General features: G+C 37.1%; 1 pseudogene across 1 annotated transcript in view; it reads right to left on the reverse strand.

The window, feature by feature from the left end:
- Positions 1-2318: 2318 nt before the first annotated feature.
- The window catches only part of LOC308560453 (3-oxoacyl-[acyl-carrier-protein] reductase pseudogene), a 44188-nt pseudogene continuing 28311 nt past the window's right edge, over positions 2319-18195 (reverse strand). Inside the window, exon 2 of the transcript in view lies at positions 2319-3082. The product of the transcript in view is annotated as a 3-oxoacyl-[acyl-carrier-protein] reductase pseudogene (transcript). The remainder of the gene's footprint in view (positions 3083-18195) is intronic.

The following is an 18195-nucleotide window of genomic DNA, read 5'->3' on the forward strand; positions in this document are numbered from 1 at the left end:
GCCATGGTGGAAACATTTACATCACATAAAGGGGTAAATGCTATAAATAATGACCCAAAAACCCCCACAAAAAAAACAAACCCCCTGAATGGAAAGCTGCTTTGCCAGTCCACTGTGGAAATAACAACTTCAATCGTTTTTCACCTTTCTTGTGGGCAAAGTTATGCGTATTCCGTATGTAAGCTTTCAGCCTCTAAGGGAGGCAATAACATATTTGAGGACTTACCAGAGACCACAAATTTGTGTATGAAGCTTGTGGAGCTGAAAAGAATAGAGAAGGAGGGCATGCTGATGATGCCCAGAGAGCATCTTCTTTGATCAACAGGAATAAGCCAAAGGACAATTAGACAAGTGGATATTAGTCATTTGGGAAAGAGAATTTTCATTCCATATGCCAACCACTGGTAATACTTGCCATGGTGTTTCTGTTAAATAAGTCTCTTACTGCAGGCCTGTGAGGAGGCATGGGACGTAAAAGTGCCAATGCTTTTACCTTGTTATTGTAGAATGTGGCCTTATATAATAAGCAATAGTTTTGTTTTGTTTTATTTTTATTTACTTATAACTATGTACTTATACATATGCATACACAGTAATAAACATCTAAATAGTATAGGAAGGTACAAAACACAAACAAAAAGTCCTAGCTTTTTTTTTTTTTTAAATATATCTTCATTGATTTCAGAGAGAGGAAAGGAGAGGGAGAGAGAGAGAGAGAAACATCAATGATGAGAGTCACTGATCAAGCCCACAACCCGGGCATGTGCCCTGACCGGGAAGCAAACCCCGATCGCCTGGGTCCCAGGTTGACGCTCAACCGCTGAGCCACGCCCGGCTGGCTAAGTCCTTGCTTTTTAGTTTCAGTAAGATAATTCAGTCTCATCCTGAGTTTTACTACTCTTAATATGCCACACCACTCCAAGGGTTCTAGTTCCTTTCATTAAAAAACAGCACTAAAGATCAAATCTAGGGGCTAAAAGTGGAAATTTTAGCATTTTATATGAGAATTGGGGATCTGGCATGCCAAAGAAACTACTTGAGTTACACAGCAAAAAATATTTTTTTTTTCTTTTAAAGAAAAGATAATTTTATGATGTTATTTTTTTATTTCTCTTTATTATTTTGCATTTATTTACTATATCCTATTCATGTTTTTGCACTGACTTTCAATGTAAAATTAAATCTGATTATATAAAATAATGTTCAGCTTCAATAATACTGTAAAAGTATTACTTTTTAAAATGCAGTAAATATTTAAAACATTTTTAAGTAAGTAATAAAAATCAACATGCATCCTGATAGTAAAATACCACACTAGTCCCCACAAAATTGTTCAAAGCGAAGTAGATGTGGCCTGATATTTTACATTCAGTTTGTGCCTTTATCTCTCTTCTTAGGCAAATATTTTCTTTTAAGACTAATGCTTCTGTTCCTTGTAAAGATATGTAATCCATTGTTGCTGCATATTTACATTTATGATTGTTCATAAGTAATTGTTTACTAAAATTTTAGGGTAAGAATCATTCTAAATACTCTTAATTTTTAAAATGTAATTATTTTTTACACTATTTTTAAATAGTTTGTTATACTGAGTGTTTTTTTTTTAATTTAAAAAACACTTCCACTTCCTAAATCGATGAGATCAAGTTAGCAGATATGTAAACCTTAAGATAAGGGTTAATGCTCATCACCAGTGAGAATTCCTATGCAGAGGATCAGCTGTACCGGACTTATGTTTGTATTTTGCCCAGCAGCTCAATCAGAGGTAATGCCACTGGAAAAAAACACACACAGCAGACTCTAAATTCATGTCTGTATAAAACCAATACTATTTTTTTTTCAACCCATGTAAAACTGATCATCCAAGGCATACGAAAAACAATACAATGTTTAATTTTAGCAGGGTTGCTAGAGCACCGACAACTAGCCAGTGCCCTGTACATACTCTTATTTTGGCCATGGCGCACAAGGTTAACTCCTAGAGAATTCAGCCTGATGTAATAAAATAACTCATGAAAATTAAACTTTCTAATTTTTCCACTTTTGAGACAAATATATAAATTAAGGTAATACCTGTTTATATCTCTTGAGAAATGTCTGTATACTAACATCGCCACAGTCTCTATAAGGTACATACCATTTAGAAAACACAATTGGTCAAACATCGTTCTTTTCGGATATATACATATAAAGATGGAAATCGACATTCGTAGCATGAATAGGTCTGATTAGCAAATGTCACCATTGTAGATATGATTGTCTAATCAACAAAGTGTGCCCTTGATTCTAATTAGCATTATACCTGAGTCAACTGTAAATTAAATCCTGAGCTGCAACCCCCCACCCACTACCAGAACATGCCCTGTAGTATATGGTGATGCTAAGAAACACAACCACGTGTGCCACATCAGTAGGTTTTCCAAATCTCCCAAGAGGGATATTTTTTCTTTAAATGTTCTCCTTCAAGTCTTTTGTCATATCTGTATGAACAAATCCTGGTGCAACTACCTTCACTCTAATTTTCTTTCGTGCTACTTTGGTAAGAGCTCGTGAAAATCCAACCTGTCTTCCTTTCCCAACACTGTGCACGGACTGGCCAGCCTTGCCTTTAAACCAATAACACTTCCCACGTTAACAACACACCCTCTCTGCGGCGAATCAAAGTTTTCAGGGCAGCTTTGCAGGTCCGCCTGGAACCCAACAGGTGAGTGTGAAGCTGAGATGTCACATCTTTGGTTTTTGTTCTTACTACAACGCTAGCCCTGTGAATTCCAGCCGCATTTGCCAAGAAGTTGACAGGACCTACATTTTTCTCCATATCTTCAAATGTATTTTGAACGTCATGTTCATTGGCAACATCACATCCAAATGCCAAATGACCACCGCCGAGGTCACGGGCGGTGGCTTTGGCAGCTTCCAGATTTCTGGCAACAGTGGCCAGCCGGCAGCCTTTCTGGGCCACTAACTGAGCCACTAACTGGGCCACTAATTGGGCCACTGCACTGCCAATGCCCCGGGAGCCTCCAAGCACAGCACAAAAAAGCCAACCCCCCGCGAGAAAAAGCACCCTCCACCCCTCCTCCTGCGGCCCATGATGTTAAGTTAATTCTTCTGTATTGGGGTATGTGATTTTACTTTTAACTTAACTAAGTTTCTATTTAGCCCTAAAAGGATACTTTTTAATCTAATTTCCTTTCCCCCCAGTTTTGATGTAACTTACTGCGTACCAAGTAACACTTCGTTGTCTGTATTTGGAATCCTGTGTACCCCTGCCTCAGGGTTCTGGAACTGGCCACCCAAACCCCCTCTCAGTATCCTGGACGACAGACTGTCTGAGAAGGGAGAGGAAGCCTGCCCTCTTCCCTAGGAAACTGTGAAGATGGTACAGGCTGAAGACATCTAATATCAAGTGGACTGCTATACTATTAGAAGAAACCAGAAATAAAAGGATGTCTTTTTGTTGTTAATATTCACCTGAGGATATTTTTTCCATTGCTTTTCAGAGAGAGTGCAAAGGAGGGGGAGAGAGAGAGAAAGAGAGAGAGGCATCGATGTGAGAGAGACACAGTGACTAGTGGCCTCCCGCACGCACCCAATGGGGGTCGAGGAGCGAACCGGGACCTTGACCTGGAATCGAACCCGCCACCCTTCCGTGCAAGGGCCCACACTTTAACTGCTGAGGCACACCGGCCAGGGCTAAAGGATGCCCTTGAGATTTTGCCTAAAAATAACTTTTAACTTTACTTCCATGGGCACTTTAGTCAACATACAGCTTTTATTTCAGATAGCTTTGGTATTGAAAAAGAGTAGATACAAATATTTATTAGCTCAATGTTACTGTATCAGAGTAATTATTCAGTTAGGGAATGTGAAATAGTCTCTAAATAAATGCTAAGAATCAGAACGTTTTCAAACCTCAAGAGTTCAGGTAGAACAATTTCTGCAGGTAGCATTGCCCGGTTCCACAAGACTCAACTCAAAATAGACAACAGCACATTGCGTTCTAACATATTTCATATTCCATGTTATATTTAAATTACATTTAAATATCTTTAATCGCTTTACTAGTAATTCCAGAAATTTTGGATCCATTTCTAATACTTTTCATTTTCACATAAGATGAAAATAGAATTTATCAACTTTTAGCAACAGGATATTTCAACTCATATATATGAATATATAGAAGGTATCTATAAGATATCTATATATCTATATTATCTATATATATCTATATCATCTATCTATATCTATATATCATCTATATCTATATATATCTATATATCTATATCTATATCATCATCTATATCTATCTATATCATCTATCTATATATCTATATCTATATATAAAATATTGTGTCATCAAGTGATCCTCCCAAGATAAATGCTCGATTACCTTATTCTTGCAGTTTAGTAAATTTAACCTTATCCACAAATGTTGAAAATGGTTTTTCTAAAATCTTGACAGGCTGACCAGGCATTGAGCTTCCTGCTTTTGGCTATGATCAGAAATTTGTTCTTAAAATTCTGTGGTTTATTTTAAATTCTTCACCACCAAAGAGATTCAAAGGAAATTAAATGCTTCCAGTTGACTATCATCTGCCAGAGACACTAAAACTATAATCTCTCATTTTGTATGTTCAGTTAACATCAGAACTCACTTAGGGAGGTGATGCCGTTTGGGGGCCTTGTGAGGTCCTACACTCCATTCAAATGTCACTTCCACAAAAGACTGCTGGCCATACTTCTGGTCTCCCAGGGCAGCCAGTTCTCAGCATGTGGCTGTTCCCCCTGCTCATTTTTCACCCACACTCCTGATGCTAGAATTCCTGATATTTTAATAACTTTGATCCATTTTTAATTCCTTTGTATGATATATTTTTCCTCTGCTCAATATTATCCATTTGGTAACCTCTCCAGTCAGTCTAAGTAGGAAAATATTTAGATAGATATGTCTGAAAAACTGACATCTATAAGTTCATTTCCAGGATGATACATGGTTCCTAACAATACTGAATTGTAATATTAACATAATTCATCTAAATGGGATAAATAATTTATTCTCACAGACATAATTGTGTTTAAAAGAGATGACTCTCTTAAACTGGGTCCAACTGAGATGAGGAGGAGATTGACATTGCAGTTGCTTTATCTAAGCTTACAAATTTTGGGGAAATACTTTTCCTTTATCTTTTCATCTGTTTTTAAATAGGTGACTTAGAATTTCAATGTAAGTTTGCCATTTCTTAATAGAAAAAGGGTGGATGTTCATCCTTCCAAGAGAAAGTGAAAGAATGTTTTAAAACAGGGGTCAGCAAACTACAGACAGCCAAATTTGGATTGCAGCCTGGTTTTGTATGGCCTGTGAACTAAACCTGGGTTTTACATTTTTAGAATTGTAAACACACACATTCACAGAAGAATATGCAACAGGGATCATACTTGGCCTAAAATATGTACTATCTGGCCTTTTACTGAAAATGTTTATAGACCTTGTTTTAAGATAGCTTTAATAAAATAATAATTTAAAATGTTTTTTATGTGACAGGTACATGGAATTTTGTATGTATTAACTTACTGAAATTTCATAAAGGTCTTTAGTATATTGAGAATTAAAGTATTGTCCCCATTTTAGAGATGAGAAAACTGAGGTGTGAAAGGTTAATATCACATATCTTCTGTCAGAGATAAGGTTTTTACTAAGGCAGCTGGGTACTAGAGCTCGTACTTGAAACCATTATACATACTGCCTCTGAATATGAGCTGATACTTTTTGTCTATTTTAGGTGTGTGTGTGTGTGTGTGTGTGTGTGTGTGAATCCCACTCCTGACACCAATCTACAATTAATCAAAATAGAATGGTGATGTGATTGACAGAACATTGTTCACACACAAGGCAAACTAAACAATTCCTTTAAGCATGGAAAGGCCATAGTTACTGCACACAAACTGGCTGTGTAGTGCAGCAAACATAGCAACACAATCAGCTGGATGAGTAAGACCCTCTTACTCTTAAGTCCCAAGAAGTTTCCTAACTACTAATAATGCTACTTGGTTTGGGTGATCTCTTCAGGACACTAGCCTTGACATTGTCTGTTTTATAGTTTGTTGGTCCCTTACAATTCTCTCTTTAGAGATTTGTGCTATGTGTCTGTCTGTCCAAAATTTGAAATAACTGTAGTTGCTACATTCCCAAAGCATTTCTCATTGCTATTGTAAGACTGGAGAGATTAAAGGTAAAATCTACACTTGCCACCCTATTGGCAGGTTTAGGCTTCAGGCCTGCCTGAAGCACAACTCTTCAGTAGCCAGTCTGCTGCTTTTTTCTGGTATCTCTTATTTTCTTATTCTTGGTATATCTACCTATAAATTCAGGGAGAAGTTTTGGCTTGTTGTGAGAAGAGTTCCTAGCTCTCTTGCAATTTTCTTCTATGTATATCCCAAGTTCTGGATCCCTCAATTATGGTTTCTTTATTGATTTAATTTTACTTGCCTTTGGTTTTGCAGGTATCTGTTAAAATATTTAGCATACCATTATGTTCTCGGTGCTTTCATAAATTTGTTCCTTTTATAATTTAATGGCATTATTTCAAGAGGATTTTTGGGAAGAAAGGAGAAGTAAATATATGTACTGGCTTCACCAATCTGAAATAGAACCTATTAAAATTTATGTGACAAGGAAATGCATTTGGGGACATACTGATAGGTTTCCTTTCATTTTATGCATTATTGTACTTCTTCTCCTACATGTTGGGAGCCTTCTCATCAGTCCTAGAATGATGAAAATAAGAGAATCTAAGAAGTAATTCTTGATTTTAAGTTAAAAAATCCATGGTATAAAACAGAAAACATTTGGACAGATATATTATTTTTTTATCCCTAGACTATGTTGAGTTCCATGCAATGGGAAAGGGAAGAAAAGAGGGACTGTGTGGACTGATGTGATGTCAGCATCAAGAAATGACCAAGCGCTGTACAAATCAGAACCCTCTGTTACTATTTCCTGGCAGATGCTGGGAACTGAGGCTATTTTTGGACATTTTCCAGTGTCCATTCCAATGAATAGTATCCATTGGTTGGACTGAGAAGCTGTTAGGAGTTCTTTTTGTTCCCACCGATGAAGACCACCCATTAACAGCAGTCATCGGCTTGCTTGTTTACCTTCCAGAAGGGTTAAAGCCTTGAGATTTTGTTTAACCTTCAAATTATCCAGTGTAAATAGTCTCATTTCATGGCTGAGGATATTTTTCAGTCAAAAAAGTAAAGAATGTATCTTCGTGTACCTAGTGAGGAAACGGTGAAGATGTGTCCGTCAGTCAGAGGCCCTGCAGGAAGAAGTGGATACACTTAATGGGTAATTTTAGAAGAGTTTCATTACTTTTGTGAAGGTTTTGACAGCTTTAGGAGCATCAATAAACGTAGTACAATATCCCATGGCTAGCTACAGCTGGGCTTTACCTTCCTAGGACCTACAAAGGTCAAGGGAGACAGTGGCTCCCAGAAGCTAGAGAGGGTTCCTTTATGAAGAGGGATTGTAAAACAAACAAACAAACAAAAAAATCGGCCCTTCTCAAGCTTACTTGACTAATCCCTTTTTCAGGTAATAGTTATTACCATCTTGTGGAACTTTAGGAAATGCTAGTATAGATATATCCCTGCCTAATGAGGTAAATGAAATGATTCCTCCTGACAGTGTTCCTAATTTTATGGTTCTATGAAACTTTCAGAATTGGACCTGTCATCCAATAAGGCCAATTTAAAAAACAATCTTAGCTAAACTTTCAGTTTCAGAGTTGTTATTCTATGCTGCGTAGCTGCTCTTTAATGGCAAGTAAGGAACTGTGTCAGATTCACTCTTAATGAAGCTATTTTCTAATTTTATATTATCTTTTGCTTTTTATATTTACCGGTGGTTTTCTGGAAACTTGTGATTTAGAGGAAAACTTAGAATATACTACTAAATATTTGGCTGTTGCAGTATTTCATATATATCAAGTTTGGAAAATGTATAATAATTTTATAAATATATTTAAACAACTGTACTGTGTAGCATTAATAGCAGAGAATGCATTTTTATTTCACTAGACACATATTAGCATGACTTAACTATGCAAAATAAATCGTGTTAATTCAAATGGGAATTGAGAATAAAAATTTTGGCTCTTCTGACTTTTGTTTCTAGATTCAAAATAAGATATATAATCAATGGAGAGGAAACCAGAGGTTCTTTCTGCCCAAATTCTACTAGTTACTTTTTACTTAAAATGTAAATTTTCTGCAGGCAAAGAATTGATTTAAAATTCTTTCATATGTCTCTTTTGCTGTCTGTAGTCTAAATAAGAAGTTCTATCTTTTGTATTTTTCATTTCCTTTTCCAAATATTAAATTTCTTCCTTGCTCAGAAAGGTCATTTAAGAAAAATAACGATCCATCATTTCATTGATATTTGTTAAATAAGTGATACATTTAATATATTGGGCATCTAGAAGTCTGAGGATATTGGATTTTGTTCTATGTCTATTACTGTATGATGTAGAATGTTTATTTAGCTACCTTAGCCCACAATGTGTAGAATATCTAAAGATATGTGAAATCTTTAGTTTAAAGGGGGCACAGGATTACATGACAGTGATAAGACCAATTCTCTGAAACATAGATTGTGTTGTAATATTTTCTTAGAGGAAAAAAATCACTGTTCAAAGGTAGACTAGTATAACAGTTAGTATAATAGTGCATGGTAAATATTTAACAACCAGCCCTGATCTGAGTGCAGCCAATTTCCATCATGGCCACTTTCAAGTTAGGAACATAACTTCATTGAACAATGAATTGGGATATGTGCAATAGCACACACTATATAGTGTTTCTACCACCCAGAAATAACAGGACAAACATAATCAAGAGCATTGATAATAAAGTAGTGAAAGCATGAGGAAGTAATGCGTTTTGACTACTTATTACCTTCGTTTTAAAATAATTTAAATGCAAGTTTATGTAATTTGTTTTTATCAATGGCTATATTTAACAACCAACTCAAAAAAGTTCTAATAATTTAACAATTGGCTTTTGTGAGTTAGTACAAAGTATCTCTCATACATCACTGGATAAAAGTATGAAACTTAAAGTTAGATAGTTCTGATTTTTATTACTTGGCTCTGCTATTTACAGGCTGTGTGGCAGTGTAAAGTTTATTTGTTCTTAAACCTTAGTTTTCTCAAATGAAAGGTAAGGTAAAAATTACATATATTTCGAATAGTTGTGATGAGTAAATAAGATGAAAGCTCTGCCTCCCATGGCTAAAAATTTCAAAAGGTCCCTATTAGAACTGTGATCATAAAGCTTTTTTTTTTTTTTTTTTAACTGAGAGAGTCATTAAGAGGAATATGCTCAGCTCCACATATTGATGTGTAATTTGTATAATTCAAGGGAAGGTAGGTGGCTTCTTTAAGGATTCATACTGCACGATCACTGAGAATGAATGTTTTTCCTTGTGATATGTGTAGTTGGTTCCCACAAACATTCTTCCTGCCTTTAGTGGGGAGATCCTACTTTGTGGAGAGTTTGCACATGTCCTGGAGTGTTTATTGAGACCTGTAGGCCAAGGCCTCCTCTTTGGTTCATCCTTTACAGAGTCAGTGGAAGATGGTAAAAATGGGTGGAGACATATGAGTTACCTGAGAAAAGGAAGGGAATGATTTAGGAGGCTGACATAAATCTAAGGGCAGGAAAAAGACTAAGAGCTAAGAGTTTTATGATCACAGAGGCGAGCAGTAGCTTGCCTTGATGAAGTCATTGAGTTTAACAACTATCGTGATCTTCCATTATGGACTGCTTCACTGAAAAATAATATCATTCAGCACTTTCATAAAAGTTGCTTGTTTTGAAATCATTTCCAGAAATTTTACAGAGAATTAAACAGAATAGAAAATAGAAAGTAATGTGATTGAGCAGATATTCTGAAAATACAATAAAGCGATTAAACTGTTTTAGATCCTGGCTTGTCTATTCCAAGACTAAAAGGTTGTATCTATTGTTTTGCCTGAGCTGTTTTTAACAAGACAGTCATTACTTACAGCGGAAGTTTCCAGACCAGATGTGTCTAATGAGAACTCTTGAAAGTCGTGAAAACTCTCAGAGAACAAGAAATCTATATTTACTTGGATTACAAGTAAATCAATGACAAACGCCTCTACACTGATGTCTTGAATAACAGATAAGAAAGAAAGAACATTTAGTATTATTTTGGAGAGCTTAAGAAAATAATTAGGGTTATTACATTTTTAAGTGGAAGACATTTGCCCTTCAGAGGTCATAATAAAGGCTGTCTTTCTTCAAATTGCTAAATTTGATCAATATTTACATGAACAGTTGGGAAAATGTCAAAATAAGAAAAGTAAACGTGACATACCTGAAAGTTTAAGGACTAATAATGGAAAAATGTGTATGAAATGAAGTAAACAAAACTGACAAAAAGACATCCAATGTTAATTCATTTTTCTAGTTTTAAAACTGGAAAAACACCACTTAGTAATTATTGTATCTTACTGTTTAACAAAAAACACACAACCTGATGAATAATTTTTAAATTTCTTTTGCCCACTGAAAACCATCCAGATGTTGTGACTTTAAATTTAGAAAAATGAAATGAGTATGGGAAATGGCATCTAACAATTGAAAAATGTTAGCAGTAAATTGTATGACAGTGCAGCTGCTAGGAAAGGTGAGCACAAAAGGCCGCGAACATTCTTTAAAAACTTTCGTAAATAAGCAGAATATGTGCCAGGCCAGCTCGTTTCCTTAATCTTGTCACAGAAAAAGCTGCTGTGACAGTAACAGAAGTTGGTGACTGCTTCGGTATCTTCCAACAGCAATGTTTTCTTTCCAGATCCATCACACATAATTTTCAACAACGGGGTATTTTAAAAGCACATGCAACTTAGATTTTCATTAAAAAATATCAGTCCTACCTAGGCCACTGATCCAGCTATTCTTTATAATAGTTTGCAGCAACCCTCTGAGCTAAGACCACCTGAATTTGTGGCTCTACCACTTAATAGCTATGCCAACACGAGCAGCTCTAAGTTTTGTCTATTTCTTCTGCAAATAAGGATGGTAATATATTGACCTCTTTCAGTTGTTGTGAGGATCAAATATAATGAGGAGCACAATATATATATATACTTTAATGAATGAAAGATAAATAATAAATACAAACACCAGGGTGCAGTATATCGCAAAAATTCAGGAAGGTAGATCTATAGGAGGAACATGAACCAAAAGAATGTCATGATAAGAAGGCAGTGAAAAAAGAATTGGAGGAAGAATTGCTCTTAAACCGAAGCCCCATATTCATGAAATTAGTTATTTAAACTCAGCTTGAGGACACTGACCACTCCTCGTCTGACAAAGCCGCTAAGACTCGGGTGGTGGTGAGTACTGCTACTTATAAGTTTCTCAGTCTGTTGATTCCTGAATTCTTTACAACATAGCTGTCCTTCCCATGTGAATTCCCTCCTTTGAGTGCAAGAATAACTACACGGTGATAAACCTTCTTCACTGTTCTCAGAGGATAGACAGACTTTCCCCCACGTTCCTTCAGGTGTGGGAGAGCATTGGCAGGCAGCCATCAGTCCAGAGGCTACCCGGGGGCCTTTTGGAAATAGAAAGTATTTGCTTTAAAACACCCTGCACTGGGAGCATAGTAAGGAGGGCACATGGCAAGCCCTGCTATGGACTGAACGTTTGTGTATGCCTCCCCCCCATGCATGTGTTGAAATCTTAATAATTCTGCGTGATGGTATTTGGGGATGGAGCCGTCAGGAGATCATGAAATCATGAGGTTGGACCCCTCATGATGGCATTCATGCCTTTATAAGAAAAGACAGGAGAGAACCTGCTTCCTCTGTTCTTGACCATGCGAGGATACAGGAGAAGGAAGGCAGCCCTCTGTATGCCAGGAAGGGGCCCCCCCAGGAACATGATCAGCTGGCACCTGGGTCCTGAGCTTCTCAGCCTTCAGAATGATGAGAAATACATTTTTGTTGAAGCCATCCAGGCTATGATATCTTGTTATAGCAGTTTGAATGGACTAAGACATGCCCTTCCTTGGCCAGGGCCTATATTAGGCTTCTTGCTGTCCTTTGGCTAGGAGAGCAGCCCCCACAAGGAATGACCTGTCCTCAAGCCACTCCCACTAGTAACAACAAAAATGACAAGCAATAGGATTGAGCCACGGTTATGTGCCAGTCCCAGGTCAGCTGTTCTAGATACATCATCTGATGATCCCATACACGCCGTGCCCTCCTTTTCTCAGGGAAGCCTCCTCCGGCAGAGTGAGAGAGTGGAAAACGTTGATACCTTCCTGAGTTGTTTCCTTGGGAGATTCTCCTCAGCAGTGTGTGCTCCTCTCCAAAACTCCCACTTCTCACGAGCTGCCAGCACCATGTTTGTTGTTAAACTTTTTGAACATATATATTATATGCCAGACATAGTTCTAGGTGACTGAGATACAGCAGTGAACAAAACGAAATACTGTAAATACAATTTTCATTTGGCAAATATTTGGTTGATGTGTTTCAAGTACTTTTTTAAATCTTTGCCAAATTTGTAACACCTCACATTCACATTCTTACTATCTTGGTATTAAATCATGCATTGATCTTAATTCTCATATTGACTTTTAACTGAAACATATCTAATGTGAATAAATATAGTTATAATCAGCAGTAGCTTCTGTGTATGAGGTCAGTTTTCAGGTATGGATAGGCTTTAAATTTTTCTTAGGTTTCATAATCAGGTTACACAGACATGTCATGCTCTAGAACCACTGGAGACTTGTACTCAAGTGTCAACTAATGCTACTTTGAAGCCTGCAATGATTCTGGATGTTATATTTTGTCAAATGCTCTGTTTCTTATCAGTGACCATTACTTTCAGGTTAGTGGACTATTGCTCTTCAAGCAAAACTTTAAAAAAACTGTTGGTTCATACATTGCTCCAGGCTCATTCCAGCGCAGTCTGTAAAACTGCAATTTTCTTTATCAGGTTAAAAAATATATAAGCAGAAATAACATGGCTATGGTTAATTATAAAATTTATATTGCTGTTAAAAATAATCACTTTTCTTCAGATTTTTAGAAACCAGGGCATGCATCTGGAAGAAGAAAAAAACAGGGACTACTGTGAAATGAACAAAATGGACATAATTTTGCAATTGAGATTATCCTGCTAAATTCCTTGAATTCTGGGTGTACTCAGGTATGAGAAGCAATTCGGATTTCATATGTGAAAACTTCTGCAGGCTCTTGGAATCCACATGGGAGACTGGCTGCAGAACTACAGATCAGGGGAAATATGTGCACATATCTTGTCTTGAATTCAGCAAAGGATTTGATATAGTGCTTCCATATTGTCACTAAGCTGGAAAAATGTGAGTGGAATGCAATGTAGTTAAGTGAATCTGCACAACTGTGCTCAGTTTATTTGACTTATAGATGTTCAGTAAATGTTTGTGGAGCTAAATTGAAATGAATTGATCTATGTTAGCCTGTGTGGAGTGCCACAGTAATGTGCATTGCATCATTCTAAACCCTGCTCAGTGTACTGATCAGAGACGGGTGGAGGCTTCCAGGAACAACTTGTTGATTCACATGCCTTCAGTCAAATTGTTTTAGCAAGTGCTTCCTAACAGTTAACATCTAACGAGACCTTCTCACCTCTATCCCATCTGCCGCGTCTGTGGCATGTAATGCTGACTTCTGCCTCTTCTTCCTTTCACTTCCAAGGTACCAGTATTCTAGTTTTCCTCTTAACTCTGGGAATATTCCTTTTCCTTCCTTGATTTCACTCCTGTTCACCCCTTAAATATTCATTCTACATCATCTTCACAATTTTACCACTCTGAGTGATTTCATTCATGCTCTTGGCTTTACATAAATGTTTCTAATAAAGATTCCCAAATCTGTATCTTCAGTCTAGACTGCTTTTCTGGGCTCCACAGCCATATATCCCATATCACTCTTGGCATATTGACTTCTCTTTTAAATTTAATTAGTACCTTGAAGCTATTCAGCATGAGTTAGCTTAACCTCCTATCTCTCAAACTTAAAGTTTCTGATAAATGAAAAAGCATTGGCATTGGACACAGAACTGTGTGTGATTTTTTTATATCCATCACTTAGTACTTATACAAATCAGAGAAATTACTTAACCTATTTATATTAGTGTTCTATTGCTGCAAAACAAATTACTACAAACTTAGTGGCTTCAAAAAACACTCATTTATTATTGTGTAGCTTCTGTGGGTCCACGACCTGGACATGGCATAGTTGGATCTTCTGGCTAGGATGTCTCATTAGGTTGTAAATTAAGGTTTCAGCCAGGCCTGAGGAAGAATCCCCTTCTCAGCTCCTTCAGGTTATAATAAAATTGTGTACAACTTATTTGTATTTGTTTGTAAAGTGGGGTTAGGTATAAAACTCAGGTAATTATAAGCTGGTGCTTTACCTACGTTAATATCTGATGTGACATTCAGAAGTCCTGTGGGACATGGGTTAATTTGTATTATATAAGATGGTCCTGTGTGTTTTTGGTCTCCATACATTAAATTCCACTAGTGTTTACTATTTGTTATGGTTACCAAAAACACATCCACAATTTTAAAATCACCCCTTGTGGATGATACTGCCCTCTTGAGAGTCACTGGATGAGGGGTTTAAAATATTGTTTCTAACAAACAAATGTGAATTCCTACCTCCATGTGGAAGGCACTGTTCTAAATGCTGTATTCACATGGTAAATAAGACATTATCTCCCCTTCTCTCATGGAGCTAATATAAAACAGAAGGGATATTGAACACTTAATACTCTTCTTTGCTTCAAAGATAAACCTCTTAAAAATGTAAAGCTTATTATATACCTGAACTCTCTTATTCTTTGACTCCTTGTTCAAACTTCAGTTGAAGTTTATCAGGCCATGTTCTACAAAGAACAGGCTTGTTTGCTACACAACATATTTCTTCAAAATACGGCTGTAAATTTTTCCCCCAAGATTTTCGTCTTTTTTTTCCCCATATGAATTTTCTTTTTTGATCAAATTGAACCCTTGACTATTGTGTGAACCACTCTTAAACTCTTCCACTTCTGTGCCTCCTTTCCACTGTTATCATTTTCTACATTGTTTCTTCTCAATGTCAAAATTCTGATGCAATTCTGGATGATGGAGATGGGAAGCAGAGGGCAAGTTTATACAAGGTTGTCAGTAAGGACTCAAAAATTTTCAAAAAAGGCTCTCAAAATTTTCATCTGTCAAAATTCTCTTCTGTTTTCACGGCCCTTCCTTGAAGCCCTTTTAAATTACCCAAACAGATGTGATACATGATATTTTAAAAAATATTCTATTCTCTTAGGTTTGATATAGGGGCAGAATATCAGGAGGCCAATAAATATATTCTTGCTAAAAAGAAATTCTGCTTTGTAGTATGGCTATCTGCGAATCTGACAAATTTGTAATTTCTACTTAATCCTAATTTTTAAACACTTTAAGGGTAGGGTCTTTATCTTACTCATTTTTCAATTCCCTTCATAGCCAAGTACAGTATTGTAAACTTATTGGTTCTCTGTTTCTCAGGAAATACTTGTTGAATGTCTTCCATAGGTTAGAAACTGTATAGGTTTTGGGGTCAAACACCTTGGCTCCGGAATTAGAGAACCTGGGTTCAAACACTACTTCTTCTACTTGGCTGTGACATAGGCAAGTTCCTTAGAATCTAAAGGCCTTGACTTCCTCATCTTTAAAATAACGACGACAGTGGTAATGATTATGGTGGTGGGGACTCTGCTGCTGCTGGATAATGCACTGTGTGCTGGGCACTCTATTATGATTTCACTTATGTGTGGAATCTAATGAACAAAATAAAGGGACAAAGAAAATAGAAACAGAGACATGGATACATGGAACAGCCTGCCAGCTGTCAGAGGGGAGGGTGTAGGGGACCTGAATGAAAGAAGGTGAAAGGATTAGCCAAAAAACATACATGCATGACACAAGACAGACAACAGTGCGCTGATGGGCGAAGGGGAAAGAGGGGGGGGTAGGTGGAGGTCAGCCCAGGGGGCAGAAAATGAACTGGGAAAGGGATTTTGCTTTGGGCAATGGGCACACGCTGCAGTGTGCAGATGATGTTTTATTGAGTTGTACACTTGAGACCCGTATGGTTTTGTGATCCAGTGTGACCCCAATACATTCAATTTTATACATAAATAAATAAGTAAATAAAGAATTGATGTCCTGACACAGCCCTAGTAAATTCCACTAATATTCCCCTTGGATTTTCCTTTCTGTGGGAAGCAGATGAAATAGACTATGGACATTGTCTATATATCTTGTTTCACCAAGATGTGTATATCATTTTAATAAAATATAGATTGTGCTTCGTAAAAAAAAGAAAAAAGAAAAGAAGAATTAGGGTCGAGAACTAATGTCTCTGGAATCAGACTGCAGGGGATTCACATCCTAACTTCATTGTCTACTAGCTGAGTAACCGTAAACTAGTTAATTAGCATCACAGCTTCAGTTTTTTCCAACAGTTAATTGATTAAATGAAGATAAACCTGTCACTGCTTTTTATTGTCCATTGAATAAAATTCAAGCTACTTGCAATGGTCTAAAGCCAATTCCTAAATTATCTGACTCCTCCCTCTCTGTCTAAACTCATTCCAACCTGTCATTTGCTTTCTTGGGGGTGGTTCATTTTCTGTTTTTCAAACAAGCCAAGCACCCTTCCACGTTAGTCCTTCATACTGTCACATGACAGCCTCCTTTCTGTGTTTACTCAAATGTCACCTTTTCATAGGACCTCCTCTGAAGTGACCCTCTGCTCCCATCTCCCTCATCAGCCAGGTATTCTCTCTGACCTTACTTATCCTGACAAATACGTTATTTGTTATAATTATGTCATTTACTTATTGGGTTTTTTTGGGGTCTGGTTGGTTGTTTATAGCCCATTTCCTCTACTAGAAAGCAAGCTTTGACACGGCTGGGCCAGAGTGTGTTGTTTGCTAACCTAGTTCCAGTGTCTGGCATACTGCTCAACCCAATTAAAGGGTCAAAAAACAGAATTGTATGCATAAGTGGAAAAATAAAATTTTCATAGGTTGTGGAGAAGATTAAATCAATATAGTGCCTGGCAAAAATTAAGTGATGAATTAATGTTAGTTATTATTATTATTACTAATTATATAAAGATAGAAACAGTCCATGCTTCTGTAAAGTTTGCAATCTCCACAGGAAGATGCAGCATGTAACAGGCCAATTATGATTATACTAAGTGCTGTGTGAATGGGGTTTTTGCGATATGGGAACATGTAGATTTGCTCAGGAAATATTTGCTGAACAGCTGTTGTACTTGAACATACCTCAAGAGCACATGGTAAGAACAAGCCCAGCTCAAGAATGAAGGGTGGAACCCATGCTAATCCTTCTAAACAGATGTAACATTTTGTTACCTTTACAAGTAATTATCTGCTATCCATCGTAGGCAATGGCCTTGTTTTATCTTTGTTGACTTTATCATCTGCTCCATTATAGCTCCTGAAGGTATAACAGATCCTGGTGTAGATCATGTTTATGCTTTCATGACCTTTCCCCCTCATCCCTACAACTGACTCGATGAGATTTAGTTTTCCTACAGCCTCCTGAAAGCTTCGCCAACACTGCCCCAGATGAAATTCGTTCTAAGTGAAGGCATGTCCCTGCCGCGGGATTGTAGCTTCAAGACCAGTCCTCCAGCATCCCCTCTTCCAACCGGTTGCTGCTCCTAATTCTCTCCTATGCGGACGTTTTCAGGCCGCCACCTCCCTCTGTATGTTTCCTTCCGCCAGTGCCCTGGAATTACCGTCCCCAACTCTATAGGTTATACATTTACCTTCACAGAATGTTCTATATCTGCATCCCCTCTTCCCTCACCAACTTTCAGTAATTACAGTTTTATTCTTAGAAAATAAGTTTCCTCCTATTAGAAAATTTTCAGTGCACAGTTGTGGAGATAAGACTGGCCTCTCAAATGTTATTATTAGAACCATAATGTTTCCGTGTTGATAAATTATAGATACAGCAAGGCAGTTACTTTTCCCACCGGGATATCTGCTTGGCCATACCAAAAACGCGAAACAGGAAGAGAGAGGCAATGTGGTCATTTT

The sequence above is a fragment of the Miniopterus schreibersii genome (genome assembly GCF_964146895.1).
Source record: "Miniopterus schreibersii genome assembly, chromosome: 8".
Lineage (NCBI taxonomy): Eukaryota > Metazoa > Chordata > Mammalia > Chiroptera > Miniopteridae > Miniopterus > Miniopterus schreibersii.